At 38.0% G+C, this 23,841-nt stretch overlaps 1 long non-coding RNA gene and 1 pseudogene across 1 annotated transcript in view; both read left to right on the top strand.

Annotated features, from left to right (window-relative positions):
• Positions 1-23,841, top strand: part of LOC133089719 (uncharacterized) — a 381,544-nt gene that overhangs the window by 10,656 nt on the left and 347,047 nt on the right. The window lies entirely within an intron of this gene.
• Positions 21,808-22,587, top strand: LOC133089718 (enolase-phosphatase E1-like; annotated as a pseudogene).

Below are 23,841 nucleotides of genomic sequence, written 5' to 3'. Positions count from 1 at the left end.
TCTGAGATAGGGACTATTTTAATGCTCATTTTATGCAAATTCACATAGCCAATAAGCATTAGCATATCTCTTAAAATTGTGCCCTCAACTTCTATGGTAAAAATGGTTATTTTCTAATATAAGTTGCTTAGAAATAGAGAAGGTGAAAGTAGGAAGCCCTGTTTCAGAGCATTCTGTGTTTTTAAGCTGACAAAAGTAACCTCTACATTGCAAACTTTGTCTTAAATGGTTTGTCTTAAACGTTGTCAATAAATGGTTGATATTGTTGATATAACGTTAGTCTGTCATATATTATATATAAATTCTAGGTGTCTTTTAAGCACAGTGACTCTGATTTTGTTGTAACTGTACAGAATGAAATAGAATGTTTAACACTGATGATCTATGATTTTAATGTTAAAAATGAGTTCTATTAGAAGCAAAAGAAAATGTCGTCTCAGTATAGTACAGATGCCTGGAATAAATTTGGGTTGCAATGAGATGGGATGATTCATCTATTTGTATGGATTCTTTCCATTGTGCACTGCATGTTAAAATGTTTTACAATGACGGATTATTTTTCTTACATCTCTATAAGGTTAATATTTCCACCACCTATTTAGTAAGAAAGATGTTCGTTGAGAATGCAGATGTTTCAGAGATGTTTCAGAGATGTTTTAGAGAGCATAAGCTTTAAAAAACTTAGATCCATTTAATTTGAATGTCCTTGAGCAAATTATTTAAACTCTCCAAATCTGTTTCCTTATTTATAAAGGAAAGGGTTGTTTTAACTTCACTTAGCAAGGCTATGTCAAACAAAAATACTGTACCAGGCACTTTATAATGTTCTGATAAAAGTCATTGCTATTAAGACAGGTCTGTGTAATAAAACAGGAATTTGTATGATCCCATCTCTATTAGAGTTCTCTGGAGAAAAAGAATCAGTAGGATAGCTCTGTCCTCCCTCCCTTCTCTCTCTCTCCTCTCTCCCTCTCCCTCCCTCCCTCCCTCAACTGTCACCTACCTAAATCTATATATCTATCTAAATACACATATATAGAGATCTCTTAATATCTCTATATAGATATCTATACATATCTATATCTGTAAATATATATCTAGATCACTCTCTTGACAATTATTATTATCTAATTACTAATATTAACTATTATTATTATTAACTATTAATTATTATGACAGAGATGGTAGGAGCTAGCAAGTGTGAAATTTGTAGGGCTGGTCAGCAGGCTGGAAATTCAGGAAGAGTTGATATTGCAGTCTTGAGTCTAAAATCTCCAGGTGGGCCAGCAGGCTGGGACATCAGGCAGTGTTTTTATGTTGCAGTGTTGAGGCAGAATTGCTTCTTCTTTAGGAAGACTCGGTCTTTCCTCTTAATGCCTTCAACTGATTGGATGAGACCCCCGTTATGGACAATAATTTGTTTTACTTAAAGTCAACTTATTGTAATTGTTAATTATGTCCACAATTACCTTCACAGAAACATCTAATGTTTGACCAAACACCTGGGCACCATAGCCCAGCCAAGAAGACACATTAGTTAGCTATGACACCATGGAACTTTTTTTTCTTTTTCTGGTGTTAGGGTCACCACTACACTGACAAGTGTTCTAGTCGGCTATGTTATGCTGTTAAGGATGCCTTAAACCCATTCCACAGTCAACTGAGATGGGAGGATTTGTTTTGTTTTAGGGATGATTGTTAATGGAAGGTGAATCATAGGAAAAAGCACAATCTTTGGTGCTGGAATTCCTGGTGCCGACAGAGTCAGCAGCTGATAATTGGCCAAGAATGGCAGATGTGGTGACATGGGAATGAAGCCTAGAAAAGTGTACTTTTTTTCCTTCAAAGGTGCTTCCGGGGTCTTCTCTTTACTGCAGCTCAAACCAGATCCCCTTTGGGGATTGAATGCTCTTCCTACAAAGGTGTCCTATTACTGTCAGGTGAAGGCATTTCCCTCAAGTTAGTACTTCAGATTTCCTGTTATGCCAGAATGATGGAGTCACTTGCCCCCTAGCAACTGCTGTGGCTGCCTCATTTCCCAGGAAACACTGGCTGCTGTGCAGGTGACAGACCATCAGTTGCTTATTTGAGTCATATATGAGATGTAGCTGGTACTTCGGAGGGGAACGTGGAAGTTATCCACTCTCCATTTCTGATGTAACAACTGGAGACGTCCCTCCAAAGAAGGTAATTCCGATACTGCCTTTTTGAAATGAGAGCCTAACGGAGTGCCATATGCTACCTCTTCTGAGTATTCGGCCCACATGCTCGGCGGGCCCAGTGCCGTCTCTTTGGGGATATATATTCTTTTTTTTACATCTTTATTGGGTATAATTGCTTTACAATGGTGTGTTAGTTTCTGCTTTATAACAAAGTGAATCAGCTATATACATACATGGGGACATATATTCTTGCAAGAAAATTAATAAGTACAGGCTACCCAAGCCCTACAGAAAAATGCTCTCAGGTATTTGAGAGTGTGTTGTTAGCTGTTATCATCTCAGATATTCTCCTCCAAAAGGAGGCGATCTGTGGTGGTATAGGTTGTTTTGGGACCGGTATATAGTATCGTTATTTTCTTAAAGCAGTTTTCCGTAGGCAGATTACTCTAGGAGACCAGGGGCCTGTGTGTATATTTAAAATTTTTTCCAAAATAAAAACCTGTATCTGCAGGACAAGAAATCGAGTTCAGACACTGATATGTGGACATTGTTCTGCCCATGTGGACTCTCTCTCTGCAAAGACCATTATAAAGATATAATGCCTTTGATATTTGGGGAGAAAATTCCCATTGAAGTGCTTCATCTTCAAAGTCATCCTTTCTATTCTACTGAGGGCTGACAGATGGCCACCATGGGGCAGTTGTATAGACTGGCTGCTGAATATAACACTCGTACTGAGGTCCATAGTGAGAGACAGACTTCCCTCCCTGCAGAGGCCACAGACAGGGCCTTATCAGGGATGACAGGCTGCTGAGGGGGTGCCCAGGTCCTGTGCCTGGTGAGCATGCTGCTGCAGTGTGCGACCACAGAGGGCTGTTGCCCGTCCAGGTGCTCTCAAGGGCGGTGTGATGATAAAGGCTTTGGAGGCAGCTTGAAAGCCTACTTCTGCAAACACTTCTTGGGACGATTTGTAATACCCTTCACATGTCATATTGAAGGGGGGTAGGTAAGTCTCTGAGAAGATAAGTTCAAGTTCAGGGGTATTGAAAATGAAATAAAAGTTTTGTTCCAAACTGTATTTTGGGCGCAGCCATGGGCTTTAATTAGGCAGGGTTTCTACTTGTTTGCTTGTTTCATTTGTCCTCCTGATTGAGGGACATAGAGAGAAGAGAGCTGCTTCTGCTGCCCTGGGGACAAAAGATGTCTGATGACATGGGAGGCAGACTGGGGATCTGTGTGCTGACTCTGTCCACAACTTCCCCCCATGGAAAAGTGACTTTCAGCTAAACAGAAGAGAAGTGGGCTCTGATGCTTATTTAAAAATAAATTATATGACCACTGACGTCTAGACTTTGTTTTAGAACTTGAAGGGTAAAAAAGCAACAAAAGAACATTTCGCTTATTGGCAGATCGGTTATCTTTGAGACACTGAAACACATGCTTTCCTCTGCCTACCTCATCTTCCTAGTGCGGTGATTTATTCTGATGTTGTCAGTCTAATCAAAGAACCCAATCTTTGGCACAAAAGAAAACAAACATTAACTCCACCTCTAGAGAGAAACAGCTTGATAAAAGAATATCAGGGCTTTGTCTCATGGTTCAGAGCTTTTATCATTTAGCTCAATTCTTCCCTAATATACACACCTGCACACTGACAGAGCTGCATCTGAAGTTTAAAAGGGAATACTTCGGTTCTGGGGGGAAAAAAAGTTCCATCTGGTGGTTTAGGACCTCAGTTAGTTTTTCAAATGCTTTCCGAGGGACGTAGCTAGGTGAAGGTGGTCATTTCAAGGCCCTTATATTATAGAATTTTGATAAGTTTTCCAAATTTTTACTTGCTCCCTTGTAGCACATTATCTCCTATCAACATTTGAACAGCTATCTGTGAGGTTGATAATTTTGTCTCTTGTGTCTTGTTTTCTTGAAGCCCCCTCTAGAGGCCTCTGTGATTATCACCTGAGTTGCCATTTTAATAAATACTTGTTGATGTCCTTTCCATGACTTTGCTAGTTTTTTCCCTCCTTTGAGAAAGGTCTTTCTTTTGTCTACAATTAGGCAACATGATTAGGAAACTTTCTTCCACAGCCACTGGAAATAATAACTGGCAGTTGGGACATTTGTGGAGTGAGTGGTGAAATGGGAGTGGTCACGCATGTGATTAGAACATTAGGCCCTGTTGCATAGGCTCACACCCTAAAGTTCACAGAAAAATCATAATAATCACAATCAGAGCACCAGGAGCAATAAGGGTTTTATGATGTTGTAGAGGTCAATGATATGTAGTAAACTCCATAATCTCTGGGTGAAGCTGACTGCATGTGTTGCCCTGTCCCTTGCCTTTCTTTAAAATTACAATTAGTCTATCATACAGTACTAAATTTCTGAAAAATCTATATTACTTTTTTATGTACATAATAATTTTCTCATGTATCAGGTAGATTTTTATTTGCTTAAATCTTAATATTTGGCCAAGAAATGGTAGACTAACTTCCCACTGTTAGCTGCAGGAAGTTCGGCTTTAGTTCAAAAGCTTTTTGTATTTTATTTTCAGGCAAAGGTGCTGAGTACTTTGGCTGGAGTGCTTTGAACTAACCTTGTGCCTTTCATCTGAGTGTCTTACAGTTGCTGTATTTTCTCATTTAAACACACGACTGCCTTAGGAGATAGGAGTAGAGTAACAGCAATCCTTTGTAGATAAAGACTTGGGATACAGAGATTTGAAACCATGTGAAACAGTCTGGGAGAGATGGTAAAGGAAGCTAGGATTCCTACACAATGCTGAATAATGGGCTGGAATATTTTCTATACACCAGGTACACAGGCTTCTCTTTGTTCTAGCACACACTGAGGGTCTCTTGGACTGTCAACTATGTGAAGATTATTTTAATCATTCATTAAAGTTCAGCCTGGAACTCCTGAGCTCAGGTTGCCTGCTATTGCAGGCCGACTACAGACATGATAAGGCTCTCAATACCCACACCCCAAGGATCTTAGCTTTTTCTGACACCAAAACAATCTATGCCCAAACTGCCCTTAGAGAGTCAGGAGCAGTCAAAGCCATCTATACCTCCCAATGCAGTGATCAACCTCCTCCAAAAACCAAAGTTCTGTTTTTTGATCACCTATATTTCTATTCTTTAATTCCCATACTGTTCAGTGATTCTTACCAAGCTTCATTGCTGTACTGCTGACCTTCCATAGTAATAAAATCATGGTGCCCTCTAGGAACCCTGTTCTATTATAGGTTACCTTTCTGCATCTTTAATATCTTTATATTGCTCTGTGGTGTGCTGGTAAATATTCAACAATGTGCTATCTGAAAAAAGACGTGTGTATATATACATGAGTTATTAATATTTTTTACTAATATAAAGAATGTGTAGCATACTGTTTACAAATAATACATGGTACTCTTTATTATAAATTCTATATAGCCAATGCATTTGCATTTAACATTTTCATGATTTTTTGCTGAACTCTTGTATCGATAACAAACCAATGGTTGCAAATGGCTGTAAGTCCGACATGAATGTTGGTTGATACTTTCATCTGGATGGATAAGTAGGATAAAATTGAAACAATGAAAGCGTATGTCAGAATCGTGCTTATTTCTCAATGATGTGAGTGACTTCTTTGCTGAATCAGATAGAGGTTTAAAAAACTGTGAGAATATTTTCTCAGATTTTACTTTATGCTGCTCACAATAAAGTATCAACAGACATAACACACTTTTAAGTTTCATCTGCATTATTTTCTCCACTATTTCCTTAAGTCTAAACCAGGATTGGACGAACTTTTTCGTAAAGATCCAGGTATTAAATGCTTCAGATTTAGAGTAACATAGTTTCTGTGGTAATTACTCAACTCGTGTTATAGTGGAGCCATAGATATTACCACTGAGTATTGGCATTAGTCCAGTAAGACTTTATTTACAGAAACAGGCAACAAGTGGGCAATAGTTTGTCTAGAAAATTGGCAAAACAGTAAATCAAACCTTGATCTATTAACATATACCAGTTTCTATGGTGTAAGAACTCCATCACAGCCAATTTCAAGCTACCAGTGTGATGTTACTGAACATGTATTTGGGAAAGAATGTGCAGTAGCACCTCATTATGTAATATTTCCACTATATAGACACAATGGGTGGAAATACCTCAAGAGTATGGATAATAAAATATAGTATATTTATTAGAAAATGAGGAGTTTGAGTATTTATTACCTTTGGTTTTAATGTTACTGCCTTAATTATAAGGTCATACAGTCTAATTTTTGATAATCATTATGTTCAACAATCAGCTCTCAAAATTCTAAAAAAAATTTGTAATTAGGCCTTGCAAGCTGGCATGAACTGGTTCTACCACAGCATTTCTTTTCCTGGCACATTTCCCATTGGAGTTTTTATATTTTATATTCAAGGAACTGTAAAGCAGGACCTGTAAATTCATTCTATAGACATTTCATTAACTATCCATTTGTGTCAGACACTCCACTGTCATTCTTGACTCCTTTCTGTTACTTTGAGATGCATTTTCTTCAACTCTCCTGAAAAATGTCTGCACCTTTGAAGCTTGGCCTTCTTCTAACCCATTGACTACTCTATCATTCTGTTAAATTCATTGATTACTTATTTCACAGTCCCCTGCCATCCCCAATGTGACTTCAGCTGCCATGTGGATGATCCTATTAACATTCCAAGTAATTTCTTTAATTCCAGTGGCCTTTACGACTGTTCTAATAACATATTTCCATACATGTTTCCTAAACTTCTCAATGACTAGTTTAATATCTTGAACTCTGGTATCTTACTTTGTGAATTAAACTATAAACTGTGTTATCTTCCTAATTTTAAGATATTTAAATTTCTTTTTTTATTGAAGTGTAGTTAATTTACAATATTTTTTAGTTTCAAGCATACAGGATAGTGATTCAGTATTTTTATAGATTATATTCCATTTAAAGTTATTATAAAATATTTGCTATATTCTCTGTGCTGTACAATATATACTTGTAGCTCATTTATTTTGTACATAATTATTTGTACCTTTTAATCCCCTACCCCTATATTGCCCTTACCTTCTTTGGACCCCCCACTGGTAACCACTAGTTTGTTCTCTATATCTGTGAGTCTGTTTCTGTTTTGTTATATTCATTCATTTACTTTATTTTTTATATTCCACATATAAGGGATAACAAACAGTATTTGTCTTTCTTTTTTATTGACATAATTCACTAAATATAATACCTCTAGATTCATCCACGTTGTTGCAAAAGGCAAAATTTCATTCTTTTTTGTGTCTGTGTAGTATTCCATTGTATATATATATATGCCACATCTTTATCCATTCATCTGTTGGTGGACACTTAGGTTGCTTCCATATCTTGGCAATTGTAAATAATGCTGTTATGAACATTGGGGTGCATGTATCTTTTTGAATTAGTGTTTTCATTTTCTTTGGATATATACCCAGGAGTGGAATTGCTGGATCATATGGTAATTCTGCTTTTAGTTTTTTGAAGAACCTCTATACTGTGTTACATAGTGGCTGCACCAATTTACATTCTTACCAACAGTGTACAAGGATTCCCTTTTCTCTACATTCTCACCAACACTTGTTATTTGTGGTCTTTTGGAGGCTAGACATTCTGACAGGTGTGAGGTGATATCTTATTGTGGTTTTGATTTGCATTTCCTTGCTGATTAATGATGTTGAACATCTTTTCATGTGCTTGTTGGCCATCTGTATGTCTACTTTGGAAAAATGTGTATTAAGGTCTTCTCATTTTTTTAAATCAAGTATTTTTTGGTTTTTTTTTACAGTGAGTTCTACGAGGTGTTTATATATTTTGGATATTAATCCCTTATTGGTCATATCATTTGCAAATATTTTCTCCCATTCAATAGGTTGTCTCTTTGTATTGTGGATAGTTTCCTTTGCTGTGCAAAACTTTTAAGTTTAATTAGGTCCATTTCTTTATTTGCTTTTATTTCCTTTGCCTGACAAGACATATCCAAAAAAAAATATTGTTATTATTTATGTCAAAGAACGTTCTATCAACTTTTTTCTTCTAGGAGTTTTCATGGTTTCTGTCCTTACATTTAGGTCTTTAATCCATTATGAGTTTATTTTTGTCTATGGTGTGAGGAAATGTTCTAATTAAATTATTTTACATGTAGCTGTCCAGTTTTTCCAACACCACTTATTGTGTGTCTTCCACATTGTATATTCTTGCCTCATTTGTCTTAGATTTGTTCACTACAAGTGCATGGGTATACTTCTGGGCTCTCTGTTCTGTTCCTTTGATCTATGTGTCTGTTTGGGGGGCCAGTACCATACTGTTACTGTTTTGTAGTATAGTCTGAAGTCAGGGAGCCTGATACATCCAGCTTTGTTCTTTTTTCTCAGGATTTCTTTGGTTATTCAGGGACTTCTGTGGCTTCATATTAATTTTTCTTATTTTTTAAAAAAGTTTTATTTTATATTGAAGCATAGTTGATTAACAACATTGTGTTAATTTCAGGTGTACAGCAAAGTGATTCGGGTTATTACAGGATATTGAGCAGAGTTCCCTGTGCTATACAGTAGGTCCTTGTTGGTTATCTATTTTAAATATAGCACTGTGCACGTGTCAATTCCAAACTCCCAATCTATCCCTTCCCCCATATTAATTTTAAAACTATTTGTTCCAGCTCTGTGAAAAATGTCATGGGTATTTTGATAAGGATTACATTAAATCTGTAGATTGCTTTAGTTAGTATGGCCACTTTTTAATTTTTTTAAATTAATTTTTATTGGAGTATAGTTGCTTTACAATATTGTGTTAGTTTCTACTGTACAGCAAAGAGCATCACCTATACATATATATATACCCCCTGTTTTTTGGATTTCCTGCCCATTTAGGTCACAACAGAGCACTGAGTAGAATTCCCTGTGCTATATAGTAGGTTCTCGTTAATTATCTATTTTATACATAGTATCAATAGTGTGTATATATCAATCCCAATCTCCCAATTCCTCCCACCCCCACTTTCTCTCTTGGTATCCATACATTTGTTCTCTACGTCTGTGTCTCTACTTCTGCTTTGCAAATAAGATCATCTATACCATTTTTCTAGATTCCACATATATGTGTTAATATACGATATTTGTTTTTCTCTTTCTGATTTACTTCACTCTGTATGGCAGTCTCTAGGTCCATCCACGTCTCTACAAATGACCCAATTTCATTCCTTTTTATGGCTGAGTAATATTCCATTGTATGTATGTACCAGATCTTCTTTATCCATTCCTCTGTTGATGAACATTTAGTTTGGTTCCATGTCCTGGCTATTGTAAATAGTGCTGCAATGAACACTGCGGTGCATGTGTATATTTGAATTATGGTTTTCTCTGGGTATATGCCCAGGAGTGGGATTGTTGGGTCATATGGTAAATCTATTTTTAGTTTTTTAAGGAGCCTCCATACTGTTCTCCATAGTGGCTGTATCAATTTACATACCCAGCAACAGTGCAAGAGGGTCCCCTTTTAACCACACCCTCTCCAGCATTTATTGTTTGTAGATTTTTTGTTGATGGCCATTCTGACTGGTGTCAGGTGATACCTCATTGTAGTTTTGATTTGCATTTCTCTAATGATTAGTGATACTGAGCATCTTTTCATGTGTTTGTTGGCCATCTGTATGTCTTCTTTGGAGAAATTTGTATTTAAGTCTTCTGTCCATTTCTTGATTGGGTTGTTTGTTTTTTGATATTGAGCTGCATGAGCTGTTTGTATATTTTGGAGATTAATTCCTTGTCAGTTGCTTTATTTGCAAATATTTTTCCTATTCTGAGTGTTGTCTTTTCATCTCAATTATGGTTTCCTTTGCTGTGCAAAAGCTTTTGAGTTAACTAGGTCCCATTTTTTAATTTTTGGTTTTATTCTCATTATTCTAGGAGGTGGTTCAAAAAAGATCTTGCTGCGTTTTATGTCAAAGAGTGTTCTGCCTGTGTTTTCCTCAAAGAGTTTTAGAGTGTCTGCCCTTAAATTTAGCTCTTTAATCCATTTTGAGTTTATTTTTGTGTATGGTGTTAGGGAGTGTTCTAATTTCATTCTTTTAAATGTAGCTGTCTAGTATTATTGAAGAGCACCCCTGATTGAAGAGACTGTCTTTTCTCCATTGTATATTCTTGCCTCCTTTGTCATAGATTAAGTGTCCATAGGTGCGTGGGTTTATCTCTGGGCTTTCTATCCTGTTCATTGATCTATATTTCTGTTTTTGTGCCAGTACCATACTGTCTTGATTATTGTAGCTTTGTAGTATAGTCTGAAGTCAGGGACCCTGATTCCTCCAACTCCGTTTTTTCCCCTCCAGATTGCTTTGGCTATTCAGGGTCTTTTGTGTTGCCATACAAATTTTAAGATTTTTTGTTCTAGTTCTGTAAAAAATACCACTGGTAATTTGATAGAGATTGCATTGAATCTGTAGATTGCTTTGGGTAGTATAGTCATCTTCACAGTATTGATTCTTCTAATCCAAGAACATGGTATATCTCTCCATCTGTTTGTGTCATCTTTGATTTCTTTCATCAGTGTCTTATAGTTTTTTGAGTAGAGGTCTTTTACCTCTTTAGGGAGGTTTACTCCTAGGTATTTTATTCTTTTGGTTGCAGTGGTGAATGGGATTGTTTCCTTCATTTCTTTTTTTCATCTTTTATTGTTAGTGTATAGGAATGCAAGAGATTTCTCTGCCTTAATTTTGTACCATACAACTTTACCAGATTCATTGATTAGTTCTAATAGTTTTCTAGTGGCATCTTTAGGATTTTCTATGTATAGGATCATGTCATCTTCAAACAGTGACAGTTTTACTTCTTTTTTTCCAATTTGGATTCCTTTTATTTATTTATTTTTCTTCTCTGATTGCCGTGGCTAGGACTTCCAAAACTATGTTGAATAATAGTGGTGAGAGTGGACATCCTTGTCTTATTCCTGATCTTAGAGGAAATGCTTTCAGTTTTTCACCATTGAGAATGATATTTGCTGTGGGTTTGTCATATATGGCCCTTATTATGTTGAGGTAGGTTCCCTTTATGCCCACTTTCTGGAGAGTGTTTATCATAAATGGTGTTGAATTTTGTCAAAAGCTTTTTCTGCATTGATTGAGATGATCATATGGTTTTTATTCTTCAGTTTGTTAATATGGTGTATCACATTGATTTGCGTATATTGAAGAACCCTTGCATACCTGGGATAAATCCCACTTGATCATGATGTATGATCATTTTAATGTGCTGTTGGATTCTGTTTGCTAGTATTTTGTTGAGGATTTTTGCATCTATATTCATCAGTGATATTGGTCTGTAATTTTCTTTTTTTGTAGTATCTTTGTCTAGTTTTGGTATCGGGGTGATGGTGGCCTCATAGAGTGAGCTTGAGAGTTTTCCTTCCTCTGCAATATTTTGGAAGAGTTTGAGAAGGATGGGTTTTAGGTCTTCTCTAAATGTTTGATAGAATTCACCTGTGAAGCAACCTGGTCCCAGACTTCTGTTTGTTGGAAGATTTTTAACCACAGTTTCAATTTCATTACTTGTGATTGGTCTGTTCATATTTTCTATTTCTTCCTGATTCAGTCTTGGAGGGTTACACCTTTCTAAGAATTTGTCCATTTCTTCCAGGTTGTCCATTTTATTGGCATAGGGTTGCTTGTAGTAGTCTCTTATGATCCTTTGCATTTCTGTGGTGTCCATTGTAACTTCTCCTTTTACATTTCTAATTTTACTGATTTGAGTTTTCTCCTTTTTTTCTTTATGAGTCTGGCTAAAGGTTTATCAATTTTGTTTATCTTCTCAAAGAACCCACTTTTAGTTTTATTGATCTTTGCTATTGTTTTCTTTGTTTCTATTTCATTTATTTCTTGAGTCTTTTATTTATTTGTTTGGTTTTGCCAGGTCTTCTTTGCAGCCTGTGGGAACTTTAGTTGCCACAGGCAAACTCTTATTTGTGGCATGCAGGATCTAGTTCCCTGACCAGGGATCAAACCCAGGTCCCCTGCATTGGGAGTGTGGAGTCTTAGCCACTGGACCACCAGAGAAGTCCCTATTTCATTTATTTCCACTCTGCTCTTTATGATTTCCTTCCTTGTACTAACTTTGGGTTTATTGTTCTTCTTTCTCTAGTTCCTTTAGGTGTAGGGTTAAACTTTTCATTGCAGATTTTTCTAATTCCTTGAGGTAGGATTGTATTGCTATAACCTTCCCTCTTAGAACTGCCTTTGCTGCATCCCATAGGTTTTGGGTCGTCGTGTTTTCTTTGTCATTTTTCTCTAGGTATTTTTTAATTTCCTTTTGATGTCTTCAATGATCTCTTGGTTATTTACCAGTGTATTGTTTAACCTCCATGTGTTTGTGTTTTTTAAAGATTTTTTCCTGTAATTGATTTCTAATCTCATAGTGTTGTGTTTGGAAAAGGTGCTTGATATGATTTCAATTTTCTTAAATTTACTGAGGCTTGATTTGTGACCCAAGATGTGATGTATCCTGGAGTTTGCTCCTTGTGCACTTGAGAAGACAGTGTATTCTACTGCTTTTGGATTGAATGTCCTATAAATATCAATTAAATCTGTCTGGTCTATTGTGTCATTTAAAACTTGTGTTTCCTTATTAATTTTCTGTCTGGATGATCTGTCCTTTGGTGTAAGTGGGGTGTTAAATTCCCCCACTATTATTGTGCTTTTGTCGTTTTCCCCTTTTATCGCTGTTACCATTTGTCTTATGTATTGAGGTGCTCCTATGTTGGGTGCAGAAATATTTATAATTGTTATATCTTCTTCCTGGATTGATCACTTGATCATTATGTAGTGTCCTTCCTTATCTCTTGTAACAGTCTTTATTTTAAAGTCTATTTTATCTGATATGAATATTGCTACTCCAGCTTTCTTTTGATTTCCATTTGCATGGAATATCTTTTTCCATCCCCTCACTTTCAGTTTGTATGTGTCCCTAGGTCTGAAGTGGGTCTCTTGTAGACAGCATGTATATGGGTCTTGTTTTTGTATCCATTTGGCCAGTCTATGTCTTTTGGTTGGAGCATTTAATCCACTTACATTTAATGTAATTATCAATATGTATGTTCCTATTACCATTTTCTTAATTGTTTTGGGTTTGTTTTTGTGGGCCTTTTTCTTTTCTTGTGTTTCCTGCCTAGAGAAGTTCCTTTAGCCTTTGTTGTAAAGCTTGTTTGGTGATGCTGAATTCTCTTAGCTTTTGCTTGTCTGTAAAACGTTTGATTTCTCTGTCAAATCTGAATGAGATCCTTGTTGGGTAGAGTAATCTTGGTTGTAGGTTTTTCCCTTGCATCACTTTAAATATATCCCGCCACTCCCTTCTGGACTGCAGAGTTTCTGCTGAAAAATCAACTGATAACCTTATGGGTATTCCCTGGTATGATATTTGTTGCTTTTCCCATGATGCTTTCAATATTTTTTCTTTGTATTTAACTTTATATAGTTTGATTAATATGTTTCCCAACGTGTTTCTCCTTGGGTTTATCCTGTATGGGACTTGCTGCACTTCCTGGAGTTGATTGACTATTTCCTTTCCCATGTTAGGGAAGTTTTCAACTATAATCTCTTCAAATATTTTCTCAGACCCTTTCTCTTTCTCTTCTTCTTCTGGGACCCCTATAATTTGAGTGTTGTTGTGTTTATTGTTGTCCCAGAGGTCTCTGTGACTGTCCTCAATTCTTTTCATTCTTTTTTCTTTATTCTGCTCTGTGGCAGTTATATCCACCATTCTATGTTTCAGCTCACTTATCCTTTTTTCTGCCTCAGTTATTCTGCTATTGATTTCTTCTTTGGATCATCTTTACTTGTTATTACTCTGAATTTTTTTTTAGGTAGATTGCTTATTTCCTCTTCATTTGTTTGGTGTTGTGGGTTTTTACCTTGCTCTTTCATCTGCAGCATATTTCTCTGTCTTCTCATTTTTTTTAACTTACTGTGTTTAGGGTCCCCTTTCTGCAGGATGCAGTATCTAGTTCCTCTTACTTCTGGTGTCTTCCCCCAGTGGGTGAGTTTGGTCCAGTGGCTTGTGTAGACTTCCTGGTTGGGGGGACTGGTGCCTGTGTTCTGTTGTGTGGAGATGGATCTTGTCCCTCTGATGGGCAGGGCCATGTCAGGTGGTGTGTTTTGGGGTGTCTGTGAGCTTAGTATGACTTTAGGCAGCCTGTCTGCTAAGAGTGGGGTTGTGTTCCTCTCTTGCTAGTTGTTTGGTGTGAGGCATCCAGCACTGGGGCTTGCTGGCTGTAGGGTGGAGCTGGGTCTTGGTGTTGAGATGGAGACCTCTGGGAGATCTCTCGCAGATTAATATTCCCTGGGGTCAGGAGTACTCTGGTGGTCCAACATCCTGGGCTCAGCTCTCCCACCTCAGAGTCTCAGGCTAAACCCCTGCCAGAGCACCAAGAACCTGCCAGCCCCATGGTACAGAAGAAAAGAAAAAAAGAAAATGAACAGACAAATAAAACCCCAAGATAAATGGTAAAAGCAAAACCAAACAGATGAAAACATACAAAGAAACACACACACACACACACACACACACACACACACACACACACAAAGAGAAAACAAAAAAGAAGAAAGCAACCAAACAGTAAGTGAACCCCCAAATGAAAACAAATAATAAAAACTAAATTAACAAAAACAAAAAACTAAATACAAATCAAGAGCAGAAAGCAAACTAAAAAAAGGCAAAGAAAGCATAAAACAAACACACAAAAAGATTAAAAAAAAAGAAAACAAAAGGAAAAAAGACAAAACAACAAAAAGTAATGTAAAAATAGAAAAATACAGAATACAGTTTAAAAAAGATAACAACAAAACAAAACAAAGGGCAAAGAACAAGTAAAAAACAATATAACGAAAAAGTAAATAGAAAAAATAAAAAATATACTACAAAGCATAAAAAAGAAAAGAAATAAAAAATTAAAATTAAAAGAATAATAAAAAAACAACAGAACAAAATGAAACAAAAAAATAATAGTAATAATAATAATATTTTCCTGGGGCCTCAGCTGTCAGTGTCCTTGCCGTTATAGTGAGCCACAGCCAATCCCTGCCTTCCCAGGAAATCCTCCGGTATCTCTAGGTAGGTTTCTGGATCTACTCTAGGGCCAGCTGAGACTCTGACCTGGCCCAACTCCTGCATGTACTTGCCCCCAAAGTGCACAGTTACCCCCAATGTCCACAGCCTCAGTTGTGGGAACACTCATTGTCTATTCAGATATTCCACAGATGCAGTGTTTACCAAGTTGATTGTGGGAATTAAATCTGCTGTTCCTGCGGCTGCATGGAGAGATTTCCATTCCTCTTCTTTGATCGCACTGTCCCTGGGGTTCAGCTTTTGTTTTGCCCCGCCTCTGCATGTGGGCAACCCTCAGGCATCTGTTCCCTGCCCAGGTGAGAGGGGGCAAAAGCAGCGGCTGATTAGGGCACACTTGCTCACTCAGGCTGGGGAGAGGGAGGGATACGGCAGTCACAATTGGGATGTGTGGGGAATGCGTGCGGCGGCAGAGCCCGGCAGGAAGTTGCAACAGCCTGAGGCACACCGTGCACTCTCCTGGGGAAGTTGGCCCCGGATCGCAGGACCCTCAGCAGCAGCGGGCTGTGCAGGCTCCAGGAAAGGTGTAGGCAGTGACCTGTGCTTGTCACAGGACCCTTGGTGGCAGTGGCGGCAGCAGTAGAGGACTCACCTCTGGGGTCTGAGATAGCAACCTTGGCTCATGCCCACCCCTGGAGCTCATGTAGGTGGTACCCTGCTGTCTGTGAGTGCATGGAGAAAGAAGCTCCTATGGCAGGCCTGCCCGTCTCCTCATGCACCACCCCAACAATGGTCCATTGCCTCTCTGGTGGGCCCAGGCTTCTTCCCAGACTGCCTCAGCTCTGGCGCACTAGTCCCCTCAGGCTGTCTTCACACAGCCAAGCCCAGTCCTCTACCTGGGGTCTGACCTCTGAAGCCCAAGCCTCAGCACCCTGCTCCCACCTTGCCCCAGCGGGCAAGCCAACAAGCATCTCAGGCAGGGGATTGCTGGTCAGCACCGATCCTGTGTGCGTGATTCTCTCCGCTTTGTCCTCTGCACCGTTACTGTGCTCTCCCCTGAGGCTCTGAAGCTCCTCCCATGCCTGGTCCCCGCCAGTGAGGGGGCTTCCTAGTGTGTGGAAACTTTTCCTCCTTCACAGCTCCCTCCCAGAGGTGCAGGTCCCATCCTGATTCCTTTGTCTCTTTTTTTTTTTTTCTTTTTTCTTTTGCCCTACCCAGTTAAGTGGAGATTTTCTCAGATTTGGAAGTCTGAGGTCTTCTGACAGCATTCAGTAGCTGTTCTGTGGGAGTCATTCCACATGTAGATGTATTTTTGATGTGTCTGTGGGGAGAAGGTTAGCTCCACATCTTACTCCTCTGTCATCTTGACAGTCGCTCCAGAACTTTGTTCTTTTCATCACCTTGGTCTCCTACTGAATGACATTCAATTCCTATAGTTCTTATAAGTAACTTCTTGAAGTTTGTTGGAAAAATATCCAAAGATTTCTAATTTTCTCTCCCCCAGTATATAAGCAAGTAGGTCAACAATGCCTGCTGTTAACCTCTTCTTCACAGGAAGAGAAAGTCCATTATGAAGTTCTGCAGCTTTGCAGATAGGTAGAGAATGGGGGGAAATACACACAATCTGCTGTAAGTTCCACATTTATTTGGTCAATGATCTTAAACACGACAGGAGCAAAGTAGCAACACTAAGCAGGAGCCAGTGGAGCATATCTGGTAGACTTCTCTATAACTTTGGCTTCCTTATGAGGCACATAGCTGTTGGCTCAGAAAGAATCTTGCCTATCCTAAGAGAGACACAGACTTACATCACTATTTAGGAAAAATCTACATTAAAAAAGTAGATACATCAATAAAGCAATAGGCTCATTCAAAGGGAAGAAACAAAATTGATGCTCACAAGTCTCTGAACAATTTCTCTGCTTTCATGTTTTCAGTGCCTTGAAAACTCTGACTCTTTGCAAGTTTAAACCAAGAATAAATTCAACAGCATTTTACTCTGCAGCATTTCTAGAGAAACATGGAAGAGTTCTTGGAAATGCTACTTTTGTTAAAAATCAATAACTGTAAAATATTTCCTAAGTAAACGAGCCCCCATTTTTTGATCACTGCTATATCTCTGAACCCCATTTTATGCTGTAACATAAAATACAGTTACATTGCCTCCTTGGTATCTCCCTTTAATTTTTTAAGTATAAACTTTCGTGCTATTCACTTTGAACTCATGCTTATTTAGAATTTTAGCTTTAGTTTCTTGTGTTGCCTTTAGTTTTTATTAATTTTGTGATTATGTGAGAAACCTTAGCCTGCCAATAAAATAAGGTGCTAAGATAGTACATTGTGGGAACTGTAGTCTTGTTGTAATTTCCTTAGTTGAGATTCATCAGTGAACCTTCAGGTCATTTTTAAATGTGTTCTTAAAATTTAATTTCCTTTGCTTTTGATAGTAGCATGAAACTAAGATATTCCAGTTAAGTAAGGTCATTTTATTAGTACACTTTATATGTTTTTCAGCTATAGTGAGGTACTTTACAGTGCTTTGAAATGTGCTTAGCTTGAGTGCAGCCCGAAGACTAAAGTAGACACAAAAAGCAGTGGTTTTTCAAGTGTTACAGAGTGATGGGACCTGGGACTGAGCCTGATTTTAATAATGGTTTTAGTATTTTTCTTTCTGCAACATATTCAATGCAATCATGGTAGATAGATTCTGGCTAAAACATACAAATGTATACAGAAAAATGTCAATGCTGTTACTTTTATCCTCATGTAATCAGTGAATTTTTCTGTGTACTAACCTTGAACTGCAGAAGGAAAGTATTATTCTATAGGTAAATAGCTCACTGTTACTTTTGAACCTCCAGTTAAAAAATCAAGAAAAAAGCTTTCCCTGAATAATTCTGAAATCCATAATACTCATCTTTGAATCACTAATCATGCTGTCAATAGATTTCTTGAATTAAAAAGAGTTTTTTCCCCTTTCCAATGGAAACAAAACATTTCAAGGGTGCGGTAAAGGTAGAGTTGATGAGTGTTTGCTCTTGCAATTCTAAAGACTTTTTTGCTCTTATTTCTTTTGATATTTATTTGTTGGAGCATAAGGAGTCAGGTCCTCAAAATATGTGAAAGATAAGGAAACATGACCTACTGCGTCCTTTACTTCATTGAATCAAAGACTGATTAGCACTAGAACTAAAACCATGGCTTTGTTTCTGTTTGTTTGCTTGTTTTTGCCTAGTGATCAACTGTACTTGACTGCTTTGATTTTTAAATCATCTTGTCCTTCAGATTATTGGATTTTCCTAATCAAGTTGAAGTTCAGCAGTCTTCACAATATGTCAGAAAAATTCCCATGATGTCAGTCACCACTGCCTTAGACTGTTTGTCATGCACTCTAAGTAACCAGACAGAAAAATCTAATTTCCCATTGTATGAACCAGCAATATATATCTGAAGTTCAGCAGATCGGCATTACCTGGCACAAATTCAGAGGATTATATTCAGATTCTTTTCTGACTCAGGTCCAGTGATGAAATCCTATTATATAAATATCTGTTATCTATATCTGAAGGCAGACTCAGAATTCATCATAGAGTGCAAAACAAGAAAGATGAATATATTCACATTACATTTATCCTCAGTGTAAATGTTTAAGTGAGATAGTTGAAAATGACACTGCAGCCACTAGACGAAATTCAGATTAGTGATTTTCCAGAAGGTCATGTGGGCGCTGTATAAACTGGGTAAATTAAACCTAAAGAAACAAAAACTTGAGAGCCATGATGTCTGTTTTCAAAGGATTGCCCACTGAAAGAAGGGTTAGATTTATTTTATTTTGTTTTAGAAGATAGAAGCACACCAGATTGTGGCAGGTTATTGAATGCTGAGTTTGGCTTAATAAAAAAAAAAAAAAAGTAAATAACTAGAGGTAGTCTGTAAGTCTGCCTAAACCAGCAGTGAGTCTCTGTTATTGAAAATATTTTAGAGTCTGAATGACAATCTGCCAGGGATGTTGGACAGAGAACTCTTAATCTGGCAGGGAATTTGGATTTGTCACTTTTAAGGTTTATTCCAACCCTGGTTCTGTTATATTCACCCTGGAATAAATAGACAGCACCATCGCATCCTTTCTAGACCTCTCATTTACTTTTGTTTACCATAGGATAATACACAAAGAAGGGAGAAAAGAAGCCCAAATTCAGCTGTTAGTTGGGCTGACCCTGTCAGTGAAATCTCATAAACATTTTTTTCCATACTCCTCCTTAGCTGCTTCTGGGACCATCTTTTTATGAATATGATTCCCAGATTCTCTCACCCAATTTTCATGTGGCTATTCCTTAATTCTTTTCTGAGGTCATGAGTGTTTACTTTCTCTATCCTTCTGTCAGCCTTACTTAATATAACTATTGGCCATCTAAGAGTGTGAAGTTAGAAACTTCTGTTTTCATTTATGTAAAAAAATTGCTTTTGAATGAAGCAGGTTATGTTTGACTTCTCAGCAATCTCAATGCCCTCAAGTTCAAGGCGAGGGATAGAAAGTGATATATTTAATGCCCAGCATCAAATGAGCCAAAGAAAAGCAAACACAAAATTGTTTTTCATTAAATACATCCCTAATCCAAAACTTTTCAAAATAGGTATCCATGGTCACATAAGTTTCAGAAATATTTATAATATTCATATTTAACATTTAGTGAGCATTTACTAAGTGTATGTATCAGACAGGTTTAGAGTTTTATATACATTATTTAATTCTCAATTTTCCTATGAAGCAAAAGTTATTACTGGTCTTATCTCATAGATGAAGAATCCGAGGCACTTGCCACTTCCGAGGTACTGAATGGTAGTGCCAGGAATTCAGCAAAGCGTGTATAACCCTATGTCTTCACTGGAAGACTGCTCAGTGACCTAAATGCACATTTGTGGTTTATTAATCTTCACACAGGAGAAATAGCTTATCAGCTCTGTTCCAGAAGTGTTTGACTACAGGGCACTTTAATGATACATGATGAGAGATTAGTATTTTGAGAAACACCATCTTAAATTACATTTTATCTGTATCACTAGTAACCTTGGTCTCTTTTATTAGAAATCATTTCAATAGAGGAAAAAGTTCTAACTAGAAGAATCTCCATTGTGACTTGCAACAGGATGTTGTGAAATGCTGTTTGAGATCAGTTTTTATTACTGGAAGTTAGCAAATCAGGCAGAAATTATAGTGGAAATAGCAGCATGTTCAGAACAAAGTTTTGTGTGAGTGATAATGAATGACTGCTGTTCGGGATGAGTTTGGAATGGTTTCTTATGCAGCAAGAGATATAGAGATAATACATCTGAGTTTTGCAGGACTCTGTATTACAGGGGTGCCAGATATCTCATAATACCAAGGATGTTACCTCAGCCATAGGGCTTGTTGAACTTCTCCAAAATCTGATAGTAAAGAAAGTTCTAATGAGAGGTGGCATGGGTGATATGGTCATACAGTGAGGGGGAAAGAACTACTTCCGCAATTTCTGGGTTGTTGAGAGATTCTGCACATTTTTTCTTTGGCCCAAAGTTGGACTCTGGAAATAGATGAGCTTGGAGGCTACTGGAAATTGCCACAATATGGCCAAAAATGAGTTGCATCTGAGATTGCAGAATCATGTCTCATGCTGGAGATGAAGTTGAATTTCATGCAGGATGAAAAATGCATTTGCGAGATGCTTGGGATATACTACCCATGCAGACAATGAGCTTAGTAAGAGCTGATAACCAATGGAAAGGGAACAACAACCTTACCACCGTGTACATACGATGCTCATGTAAGGAAATAGCAATTACAACTACAAGAAAGGACAGGCAACTTAACAAGGGCTGTTGCCCCTTCTCTGATACAACTCCAGAGAGATAAGCATAGTAAACAAGGAGGGGGAAAATCCTACGTCCATCTCGGCCCAAGTTTCACAAGTAAGAAAGTTATTAGCAAGACTAATAAACTGGTATTGGTAGGCAGAATGAGGAGGGCTTTGCATCCAATACAAAATTAAAATATAACCTGTACTAAACAGTTTTAATAACTGAGAGTACCCCCAGAGTGATGGAAAGTTTCTAAACTTTTGTTAATGAAGCTCACCATGAAGGATAAAAGAAAATTCTCAAAGCACCATCGGTAGCAACTACTGGAAAAATAAAAACTGTTTTGTGTATATATTTCAATAAATTGAGATTCTTCAAATTGATTAATAAATTTTGATTAAATCTATTTAGTGGTCCTGAACAGATCTGTCCTTGAGATTGTTCAGCACAGTTTGGGGGATTTGACAAAATGGTCTGATTCTTCCTTTAAAAAAAAAAGAATCAGAGCCCCGGGCAGCTTGCGAGTTCAGGGTCCCTGTGCTGCGGGTTTCTCTATTTTCAGGGGCGCCGACGTGTACTCTCCGCCTCGTGCATCAGGCCGCACGCAGTTGTGCGCTCCGGGACTCTTTTCGGGGCTGTCGGAAGTCCAGCAGGTTGCTGGGCGCAGCTGGCACCGCCCTCCGCCCTCCCTACCAGTACGCCAATTCTCGTAGTAGCAGCCGGTGGGGGAAATGGTTGTGCTTTCGGTGCCCGCCGAAGTCACTGTGATCCTGTTAGATATCGAAGGTACCACAACTCCGATTGCTTTCGTGAAGGACATTTTATTTCCTTACATCAAAGAAAATGTTAAAGAGTATCTGCAGACACATTGGGAAGAAGAGGAGTGCTAGCAGGATGTCAATCTTTTGAGGAGACGGGCTGAAGAGGACTCCCACCTGGATGGGGCTCTTCCGATCCCAGCAGCATCGGGGAATGGGGAGGATGACCTGCAGCGGATGATCCAGGCCGTGGTAGATAACGTGTGCTGGCAGATGTCTCTGGACCGGAAGACCACGGCGCTGAAACAGCTGCAGGGCCACATGTGGAGGGCGGCATTCAAAGCTGGGAGAATGAAAGCAGAGTTCTTTGAAGATGTGGTTCCAGCAGTCAGGAAATGGAGAGAGGCTGGAATGAATGAAGGTGTATATCTATTCTTCAGGGAGTGTAGAGGCACAGAAACTGTTATTTGGGCATCCTACAGAGGGAGATATTCTTGAGCTTGTGGACGGTCCGAGATTGGACACAAAGTGGAGAGTGAGAGTTATCAAAAGATCGCCAGCAGCACTGGGTGCTCAGCCAACAACATCTTGTTCCTGATGGACGTTACCCGAGAGGCCAGCGCTGCTGAGGAAGCTGATGTGCATGTAGCTGTAGTGGTGAGACCTGGCAATGTGGGGTTAACAGATGATGAGAAGACTTACTTCAGCCTCATCACATCCTTTAGTGAACTGTACCTGCCTTCCTCGACCTAGAGGAGGAGTTCCAAGGAAGAACAAACTGTCTTCACAGAGTTGTCCCTGTAGTCTAGTTTTATGCTAATGGTAAAAGTAATTTACTTAAAAAATACATATATACACATACATAAGGTAAGTGTGTGTATGTTCAAATTACCGTTCACAGGCATGTAAGTGGGAAAAAGAATCTCAGTTCAGTGAAAAGGAAACTTATTTAAAGATGATGCTTTGTATGTAGAAATTGTTTGAAACCACAACTCTAACCATTATTGAGGGCGAAATATAGTTGATAGAAGAAATTACTACTATACAGGTCAAATGTGTTATGTTTATCAAGTCATGTACCAAAATAGAAAGGTAGGTTTGAGAAGTTACTCAGAAGCCTGGTTATTTTAAAAACTAGAAGTATTTCAAAGACATTCCTAGTAATAATCTAGTCCCCTTTTAAATTGTGAGTTAGAAGATTACAGCAACTGAATTTCAAACTATTAACCTCCCTATTTACAAATGACAAAGCTATTTGTTTCTACTCCAGAAGAGAGCAAAGTTGGGAAAGGAGACTCATTTGAGTCTTGATTCATCATGTATCTGTTACTTAAGAAACTTGCTAATCATTGTGGTACCCACAGCGAGCAGTTGCCTTACCAGTGAAAAAGATGCACTAACGTAAGAGCTAAAATAGAAATGTGCTTCCTAATGTTTAACAAAACAGTCCTAATCCTGACAGTTATCACAGATTTCAGAGTCACCTTGCTAACTACTTCTTAGCACAGTTTGAGAACATATGTTAATCACTGTTTACTATTAAAAAATAAAAGGTTTACTGAAATTTGTCCATAAGACCTAGAAGAGCCCTAATATCTAATATTTTCTTCTGAAATGGATGTGAGAAATGTAAATTTTATAACAGCATTATTTATCCTAGTTCAGCCTAATAGGATATCATGTCCATTTCATGTGGTAATTAATAAAAACATTTTCTTCTTTGAAAAAAAAAGTTTGGAAAAAGCTGAGTCATGTTTAATCAGCCACTTGGAGAAATACAGAGTAACCTAATTAGGGACAGCTGAGGCATACAGGGTTCTCATCTGTTATGAAGGAATAAGGCTGCTTGGTTGTAACCAAGGGCCAAACTAAGATGCCAAGATGTGTTTCAGAGGAGGCATTAGCTCCTAGAGTAATATATAAACTAATTGCCCTGGAAAAAGATTTCTTCCAAGTGACTATAGCACAGTTAATTATTACTCCGAAAAGTGCTAAACTAGAACTGGT

Source organism: Eubalaena glacialis, chromosome 4 (genome assembly GCF_028564815.1).
Source record: "Eubalaena glacialis isolate mEubGla1 chromosome 4, mEubGla1.1.hap2.+ XY, whole genome shotgun sequence".
In the NCBI taxonomy this organism is placed as follows: Eukaryota; Metazoa; Chordata; class Mammalia; order Artiodactyla; family Balaenidae; genus Eubalaena; species Eubalaena glacialis.
Note: the sequence above shows the minus strand (reverse complement) of the source record. Positions and strands in the feature narration are given on the sequence as shown.